The sequence below is a fragment of the Oncorhynchus masou genome, chromosome 5 (genome assembly GCF_036934945.1).
Source record: "Oncorhynchus masou masou isolate Uvic2021 chromosome 5, UVic_Omas_1.1, whole genome shotgun sequence".
Taxonomy (NCBI): domain Eukaryota; kingdom Metazoa; phylum Chordata; class Actinopteri; order Salmoniformes; family Salmonidae; genus Oncorhynchus; species Oncorhynchus masou.
Genome location: NC_088216.1, coordinates 47093316 through 47102978, shown reverse-complemented (window position 1 = coordinate 47102978; position 9663 = coordinate 47093316). Strand labels below are relative to the sequence as shown.

The 9663-nt window shown below is 41.0% G+C and overlaps 1 protein-coding gene across 2 annotated transcripts in view; it reads left to right on the top strand.

Moving 5' to 3' along the window:
* The first annotated feature begins 845 nt into the window (after positions 1-845).
* The window catches only part of LOC135539708 (peroxisome proliferator-activated receptor delta-like), a 43187-nt gene continuing 34369 nt past the window's right edge, over positions 846-9663 (top strand). The window contains exon 1 of one of the 2 annotated variants that reach the window (XM_064965765.1): positions 846-1208. The gene's annotated coding sequence lies outside the window, so the exon portion shown is untranslated. The remainder of the gene's footprint in view (positions 1209-9663) is intronic. The other variant, XM_064965764.1, reaches the window with a different exon arrangement.

Here is a 9663-nt window from a genome sequence, read left to right as displayed (position 1 = left end):
ACACATCCTACACCAAACTATGCTGCTGACATGTAAAACTTTGCAAAATCTGTCCTCAACCTCTGCAGAAAACATGGTTAAGATAGACACCTAGTGGCAATATGGTTGACAATACTGGCAATAAAGCCAAATGGAAAGGTGGTGAACAGAGTACCAGTATAATAGAAGGGAAATGTGTCTTTCAATAAGCTACAGGCATACAGACAGCCATCACATCAGATAACAAATATTAGGTGATGAATAGATAAATCACCAACCCAATGAAATCATGATTATTATCAAGAATGTGGAATAGGGAGAGAAGAAAACCCTGTGGGTTGCTGACTGTCACAGAAACTTAGATCTCCAACATTTGAGTTGGGTGAATTCAAACTTTTTTACGTTTTTTTTCTCCAGACAGTTAAGACTGAATTTCAATATATGGATGTGCTACCTTAAAGCACTGTGCACATTCATTCCTAAAGTCTGAGTAAATGTTTTGTACGCTAAACGTGAACTTTGCTCGTCCTGTTATTTGCTTTTTTATTTTGAAAAGCAAAGGACCCTAAAATCAACACAGTGAAAGCACTGACACACATGCGTTGGTGACACACTACGCTACGTGGTACGTGCTCATCGGATGGTGTGATGTCAAACCATGACAGATGTATGACAGAGGGTTGTCGCTAGTTACCACAAGCACAAAGTCAACATTGGCTATTATCGTTGAACATCATGAAAACAAAAATGTGCTTTTTGTGAAAGTTAGATTTAGGCATCAGGTTAGCAGTGTGGTTACGGTTAGGTTTAAAATCAGATTTTAAGAAGAGAAATTGTAGGAATAGGCGGGGTTTAGCAATAAGTATGACCTTGTGGCTGTGGTAACTAGTGACGACCGTATGAGTTTGACAGATCGTGGAGCGGAGCTGACTGAGGTGAAAACCCAGAAAACTTTGGGAATAACAAGCCCTTCTCCATTCGACCAACATACACGAGTAACCTTCAGGATATGAAACTAATGAACAAAAAGACGACAAAGCTAGTAACATTTTAATTTGACAAAGTCCCACCTCGAGTTTGTCAAGTAGAAGAAACAATGTTCCCGTGTTTTCGACGTTAATGAACGTGGAATAGAGCAGGCAAGGAACACCTCATCAGGCGAAAGTCGGACTGTCCAGGATCCAACTAGCTCAGCTACTGCTTGGATCAGTTGTTTGCATGCAGCAAAGGTAAAATTATATAAACTTGACTTTAACCAACGTTAGCATATCGGAAAGCTTACCAGAATTGTGCTGAGCCTAAAGCATAGCTAGCTACTGTAGCTAGCCAGCTAACGTTAGCATTAGCTCGTTAGCTAGCTATCCCAAATCAGAGCCCATTCAAGCAGACATAGGAATTGGTTTGGCTAGCCAATTTAGATAGCTAGCTCCAACCAGCTCACAATACATATGTGTTTGCTAGCTAGCTAATTAACTTTAGAGTTAGATAGCAAGCTAGCCAAACTGTTTGTCTAATGTCTCGGCATGGGACAAATAATTTGTTTTTGTGTTATGGATAGATTAAGTATCACGTGAGGGATTAGAACCAGATGACAAGCTATTTTAGCTAACTGCTAGCTATCAAACTCCAATCGGTTTATTTTGCTGACAAACTACGTTGGGTCACCCACTTGAATAACTATTTCAACACTCACAAAGTTGTCTAACGTTAACTGTTAACTATGTTAACTATGTGAGGCTAGTACAGCACCAGGCGATAACATGGCTAGTTTTGGATTTTACAAGATGATTAACGTTACCTACCAAGATACTAAGCATGCTAGCCAGCTCCACCACACTAGTCTAGTTTTCATACGGTCCGTGCTATCTGGTACGGTTGGAACGTCCATACACAGTGGTGGAAAAAGTACCCAATTGTCATTCTTGAGTAAAAATATAGATGGCTTAATAGAAAATGACCTAAGTGAAAGTCACCCAGTAAAATTAAAAAGTATTTGGTTTTAAATATAATGTTACTTTTGAGTGTAAGTGTAATCAATCGCTAAAATGTACATAAGTATCAAAAGTAAAAGTATGAATAATTTCAGATTCCTCATATTAAGCAAACAAACGGCCAAATTTTCTTGTTTACATTTTTTTTATGGATGTCCAGGGGTACACTCCAACATTTAGACATAATTTACAAACGAATCATGTGTGTTTAATGAGCCTGCTAGATCAGAGGCAGTAAGGATGACCAGGGATGTTCTGTTAAGTGTGTGAATTGGACCATTAACCCTGTCAAAATCTAACCAGTACTTTTGGGTGTCAGGGAAATGTATGGAGTAAAAAGTACAATATTTTCTTTAGGACTGTAGTAAATTCAAAAGTAGTGAAATATTAATAGGGAATTTCAGATACACCAAAAACCAACTTAAATAGTACTTTAAGGTGTTTTTACTCAAGTACTTTACACCACTGTCCATACCACCGTAGGAACGTCCAAAGGATTCTTGATAGCAGTGACCGTTTTCACACTGTAACTAATTGAAGTTCCTATTTCATCACAATGTCATTGCTTTGCTGACAGAATATTTATGACCTGAGGAAGAGATGATATAACTAGATACGATAACCTCAAGGCTAAACAGTAGAAAGCAATTTTTATGACAATGTTATTACACAATCTGCTTCCCTTTTCAATAATCATGATTCTTGATTATTGTAATGAAATGTGCTAAAGTTATTGTTAAATATGACAAGCTGTAGCTAGCTATATGTACTGTATTTGCTATAGTTATGCATAAACAGTTGTAGACCACAATATTGATTTTTTTTTCTTCTTTTTTTTCTCTCTCCCTAGAATCCTATCTAAATTCACAATTTATCAGCGCTAACTGTTTGTTCAGTGTCTTATCTAATTCAGTTGGGATAGTGATTCCACCAGTGAGTCAGTCAGTCATTCATTCAGTCTGCAGGCTGACTAGGGTTCCAGCTCATCATATCAGTGGAATATACCACTTGGAGAGGGACACGTCTCTCAAATTGACACTTGCTCCCACCGTGTCTCAACTTCACAAACAGAAAATGAAACAGTACACCTAAAGGTTGAACTTTAAGTGAACCCTTGTCGTTTTAGCTGTTGATGAGGTTTTGAGTTGGTCTAGTTGTGGTTTGTTTGTCTATCGAGTGGTGTTAGTGAAAACGTCTGCATAACGGCTGTGGTAGAGGGACACGTTCATATCCCCGAGCTGACAAGGTACAAATCTGTCGTTCTGCCCCTGAAAAGGCAGTTAAACCACTGTTCCTAGGCCGTCATTGAAAATAAGAATTTGTTCTTAACTGACTTGCCTAGTTAAATAAAGGTTAAAAAAAAAATAATAATAATAACGGCTGTGGTAGTGTTTGTTTCTCCTAAACTCTTGTTCCACCAGCAGATACCAGAGAGAAGCAGCCCACACTGGGCCGAAAGGCACTCTGAATAACGAGCAGACATGATGCTGTTATGTTCTCATCAGCTATCTTGTGTGTGTGTGTGTCATATTTTACTCCTCTTTTTGAGACTTCACTTTTTCTCATACACTCCCTCAGTCTGTCTTTCCTTGCTATTTCATCTCCTTTAAATACCTCTTCAACTCCCACAAACTCTTATTCATTAAATCTCTATTTCTCTCTCGGTCTTCCTCTCCCCCTTCTCTCCCTTTTCCTCTTTTACCCCTGCTCCCCCCTTTGGTTTTGTTATGGCAGGGGATAACACTGTCTGTCTGGTGGAGAATTGAGTTTCCTTTCTTCCTTGTACTCCGTGCCCTCACGCTTGTGCTGTCTCCCTCTCAGCTCTCCTGGGGGTGTGCTGTTACTTACACACACACACACACACACACACACTTAATACACTTACTCACACACACACATACACACCTGGCTGCGGGGGTCTTTTTAGACTAGCTGGGAGGCAGGCCTAGATTTTGCCACTCAACACATTTACGGTTGCGAAGGCCACAATGCATGGTGCTGTGTTATAATTAAGCAATAAGGCATGGGGGGGTGTGGTACATGGCCAACATACCACGGCTCAGGGCTGTTCTTATGCGCAACGCACTGCAGAGTGCCTGGACACAGCCCTTAGCCGTGGTATATTGGCCTTTTACCACAACCCCCGAGGTGCCTTATTACTTTTATAAACTGGTTACCAATGTAATTGGAGCAGTACAAATACATATTTTGTCATAGGGTCTGATATACCACAGCTGTCAGCCAATCAGCATTCAGGGCTCGAACCACCCATTTTATAAGGCCACTTATAAACTGCGTGGTTTGAGCCCTGAATGCTGATTGACCAAAAGCCGTGGTTGTATCAGACCGTATGCCACAGGTATGACAAAACATGCGTTTTTACTGCTCTAATTACGTTGGTAACCATCAATTCATGTGCCAATACAACAGGTGGAGACCTTACAGTGAAATGCTTACTTACAAGCCATTAACCAACAATGCTTTAAAAAAAGTGTTCAGTAAAAAAATTGAACAGCAGCAGTAAAATAACAATAGCGAGGTTATATAAAGGGGGTACCGGTACAGAGTCAATGTGCGGGGACACCGGTTAGTCGAGGTAATATGTACATGTAGGTAGAGGTAAAGTGACTATGCATGCATAATGAACTGAGAGTAAAAGAGGGGTCTGGGAAGCCCTTTGATTAGCTGTTCAGGAGTCTTATGGCTTGGGGGTAGAAGCTTTTAAGAAGCCTTTTGGACCTAGACTTGGCGTTCTGGTACCGCTTGCTGTGCTGTAGCAGAGAGAACAGTCCATGACTAGGGTGTCTGGAGTCTTTGACAATTTGTAGGGCCTTCCTCTGACACCACCTGGTATAGAGGTCCTGGATGGCAGGAAGCTTGGCCCTAGTGATGTACTGGGCCGTATGCACTCCCCTCTGTAGTGCCTTGTGGTCGGAGGCCGAGCAGTTGCCATACCAGGCAGTGATGCAACCAGTCATGTTGCTCTCGATGGTGCAGCTGTAGAACCTTTTTGAGGATCTGGAGTACCCATGCCAAATCTTTTCAGTCTCCTGAGGGAGAATAGGCTTTGTTGTACCCTCGTCACGACTGTCTTTGTGTGTTTGGACCATGATAATTTGTTGATGTGGACACCAAGGAACTTGAAGCTCTCAACCTGCTCCACTGCAGCCCCGTTGATGAGAATGAGGGCGTGCTCGGTCCTCCTTTTCCGGTTGTCCAAAATCATCTCCTTTTGTCTTGATCATGTTGAGGGAGAGGTTGTTGTCCTGGCACCACACGGCCAGGTCTCTGTCTTCGTCCCTATAGGCTGTCTCATCGTTGTTGGTGATCAGGCCTAACACTGTTGTGTCATCGGCAAACTTGATGATGGTGTTGGAGTTGTGTCTGGCCATGCAGTCATGAGTGAACAGGGGGTACAGAAGGGGACTGAGCACGCACCCCTGAGAGGCCCCTGTGTTGATCAGCGTGGAGGATGTGTTGTTACCTACCCTTACCACCTGAGGGCGGCCCGTCAGGAAGTCCAGGAACCAGTTGCAGGTGGAGGTGTTTAGTCCCAGGGTCCTTAGCTTAGTGATGAGCTTTGGGTGCACTTTGGTGTTGAACGCTGAACTGTAGTCAATGAATAGCAGGCCTATACCACAGCCCTTAGCTGTGGTATATTGGCCATATACCATGCCCCCTCGGGCCTAATTGCTTAAATAATCTATGGAAGAGATTGGTTTACCATTGTTTGTAGAGGTCGACAATTATGATTTTTCAACGCCGATACCAATTATTGGAGGACCAAAAAAGCAGATACCGATTTAATCGGACTATTTTTATTTATTTATTTGTAATAATGACAATTACAACAATACTGAATGAACACTTATTTTAACTTAATACATCAAGAAGTTCAATTTAGCCTCAAGTAAATAATGAAACATGTTCAATTTGGTTTAAATAATGCAAAAACAAAGTGTTGGAGAAGAAAGTAAAAGTGCAATAAGTAAGAAAGCCAACGTTTCAGTTCGTTGCTCAGAACATGAGAACATATGAAAGCTGGTGGTTCCTTTTAACATGAGTCTTCAATATTCCCAGGTAAGAAGTTTTAGGTTGTAGTTATTATAGGACTATTTCCCTCTATACCATCTGTATTTCATTAACCTTTGACTATTGGATGTTCTTATAGCCACTTTAGTATTGCCAGTGTAACAGTATAGCTTCCGTCCTTCTCCTCGCTCCTCCCTGGACTCGAACCAGCAACACAACGACAACAGCCACCATCGAAGCAGCGTTGCCCATGCAGAGCAAGGGGAACAACAACTAGAAAGCTCAGAGCGAGTGACATTTGAAACTCTATTAGCGCGCGCTAACTAGCTAGCCATTTCACTTCGGTTACACCAGCCTCATCTCGGGAGTTGATAGGCTTGAAGTCATAAACAGTGCAATGCTTGGCACAACGACGCGCTGCTGGCAAAACGCACAAAAGTGCTGTTTGAATGAATGTTTACGCGCCTGCTTCTGCCTACCACCGCTCAGTCAGATGCTTAGATACTTGTATGCTCAGTCAGATTATATGCAACGCAGGACACGCTAGATAATATCTAGTAATATCATCAACCATGTGTAGTTAACTAGTGATTATGATTGATTGTTTTTATAAGATCAGGATTTAAGGGGTTTGTGAATAGTACTCTCTTCAGAAAGTGTGTTGATCTTTCCAATTCGATGCGTAATTGAATCACTCAATTTATTGTGGGTTTAGTGATCGTGAAGAAAAGTAAGCTACCATCTGGGTGCATCTCGGTGATAAGGGTCCCTTAACTTATTAGTTAATCGGACTGTAGAGGTTAGTATTGCTATAAGCATCTTGTCAGGCTTTTTGTGGAAGCAGGATACAATGGCAGAGTTGTTGACTTGGTGTCATGTCTGGTTTTTTTTCTATAAGCAAAAGTTATCCTCAGCCTGTAATTTGGTCATGTCTTTGGCATTTGAGTAGTCATTGTTAATATTTCATATTCATTGCTCATTGGGGAGTGCAGTTTAGTTGCAGTGGCACCACACACACACACACACACACACACACACACTGACTAGAGCTGTGAGGACACATTGTGTGGTTTCACACCTCATCATTCTGACTAGGCAGTAACCACTGTGTGAAAGGACGTGGACTTGTGGGTTGGCATGGGCATGTCTGCTGATGTTTACTTATTCATGCTGCAATGGGAGGTGCAGCAGGCACTTGCAGTGTTTTCCCTATATTCATTTAGCAGCGATGGGTCGCTGCTGCTAAAAATGTGGCCATCACTCCCAAAAATTAGATGTAAAAAAAAATATATATATACACTAAACAAAAATATTAACTCAACAAGTAAAGTCTTGGTCCAATGTTTCAGGGTGTCCTGTGGGCACCGGTTTGCTGATGTTGTTGTTAACTAAATGCCCCATGGTGGTGTTAGGGTTATGGGCAAGCATAAGCTACAGACAATGAATACAATTGCATTTTAACAATGACACTTTGAATCCTGGGGCCCATTGTCGTGCCATTCATTGTCCACCATCACCTCATGTTTCAGCATGATAATGCACAGCCCCATGTCGCAAGAGTCTGTGCACAATTCCTGGATGCTGAACATGTCTCTATTCTTCAATCAATCAAATTGATTTATAAAGCCTTTCTTACATCAGCTGATGTCACAAAGTGCTGTACAGAAACCCAGGCTAAAACCCCAAACAGCAAGCAATGCAGGTGTAGAAGCACGGTGGCTAGGACTCCCTAGAAAGGCCAGAACCTAGGAAGAAACCTAGAGAGGAACCAGACTATGAGGGGTGGTATGTCCTCTTCTGGCTGTGCTGGGTGGAGATTATAACAGAACATGGCCAAGGTGTTCAAATGTTCATAGCTGACCAGCAGGGTCAAATAATAATAATCAGTGGTTGTCGAGGGTGCAACAGGTCAGCACCTCATGAGTAAATGTCAGTTGGCTTTTCATAGCCGATCATTCAGAGTATCTCTACCGCTCCTGCTGTCTCTAGAGAGTTGAAAAGAGCAGGTCTGGGACAGGTAGCACGTCCGGTGAACAGGTCAGGATTCCATAGCCACAGGCAGAATAGTTTACACTGGAGTAGCAGCAGGGCCAGGTGGACTGGGGACAGCAAGGAGTCATCATGCCAGGTAGTCCTGAGGCATGGTCCTAGGGCTTTAAAGTTTCTTTCTTTTAAAGTTATCTTTGACCAACAAATGCATATCTGTATTCCCAGTCATGTGAAATCCATAGATTAGGCAATAATGCATTTATTTCAATTGACTGATTTCCTTATGAACTGTAACTCAGTAAAGTCTTTGAAATTGTTCCATGTTGCGTTTATATTTTTGTTCAGTACAATTGGTTAAAAAAAATTAAGTTTAAACTTAGACTAAAACCAGATATAAAATAAATATAAAGGAGTGAAATATTTTTAATAAGTAAGATCATTTTTGAGAATTTACAACTACCAGAATTAAAACTAGATGGGCGTTGTCATCGAAAAGAACCCATGAGCACCAACAGGTGAAGTTCATAGGAGCATATTGGGTGTCAAATGAAAGCTGAGTCTATTTTTGGTAAGTCTTTCAACCATTTTCCATCTTAAAAATGTGGCATAAGTGAAGGCTTTGATTTCTGTATTAACAGCTGGAAAAGAGTTCTAAGACATCTACCAGAAAGTCCTTAAAAGTATCAGAAATAGATCAAAACGCAATGTTGAAGTAATGACCCCTGCCAACTAATATCAACACTAAAATATATCATTTTGGAGAAATTGTTCACTTTTTTTTAACCTTTTACCAAAAACCCACATATCTTAAAGATATTTTAAAATGGCTATCCCTCATGAGGGAGAATCTTGAAAATTCACAGAAGTAACAAGTAATACTAGACCTACCAATTAGTTATAATGATTGTACTGATATCAATTTTGTTTATAAATTATTAAAGGGATACTTCAGGATTTTGGCAATGGAACCTTTTATCTACTTCCCTAGAGTCAGATGAACTCATGGATACCATTTTTGTCTCTCTGTCCAGTATGAAGGAAGTTGGCGGTATTTTGGCGAGCCAATGTTAACGAGCATTAGAGCAATGACTGGAAATCAAATCCATTTTTATTTGTCACATACACATGGTTAGCAGATGTTAATGCGAGTGTAGCGAAATGCTTGTGCTTCTCGTTCCGACGATGCAGTAATAACCAACGAGTAATCTAGCTAACAATTCCAAAACTATTACCTTATACACACAAGTGTAAAGGGATAAAGAATATGTACATAAAGATATATGAATGAGTGATGGTACAGAGCGGCATAGGCAAGATGCAATAGATGGTATCGAGTACAGTAGATACGTATACATATGAGAAATAATGTAGGGTATGTAAATATTATATTAAGTAGCATTGTTTAAAGTGTCTAGTGATATATTTTACATCAATTCCCATTATTAAAGTGGCTGGAGTTGAGTCAGTGTGTTGGCAGCAGCCACTCAATGTTAGTGGTGGCTGTTTAACAGTCTGATGGCCTTGAGATAGAAGCTGTTTTTCAGTCTCTAGGTCCCAGCTTTGATGCACCTGTACTGACCTCGCCTTCTGGATGATAGCAGGGTGAACAGGCAGTGGCTCGGGTGGTTGTTGTCCTTGATGATCTTTATGGCCTTCCTGTGACATCGGGTGG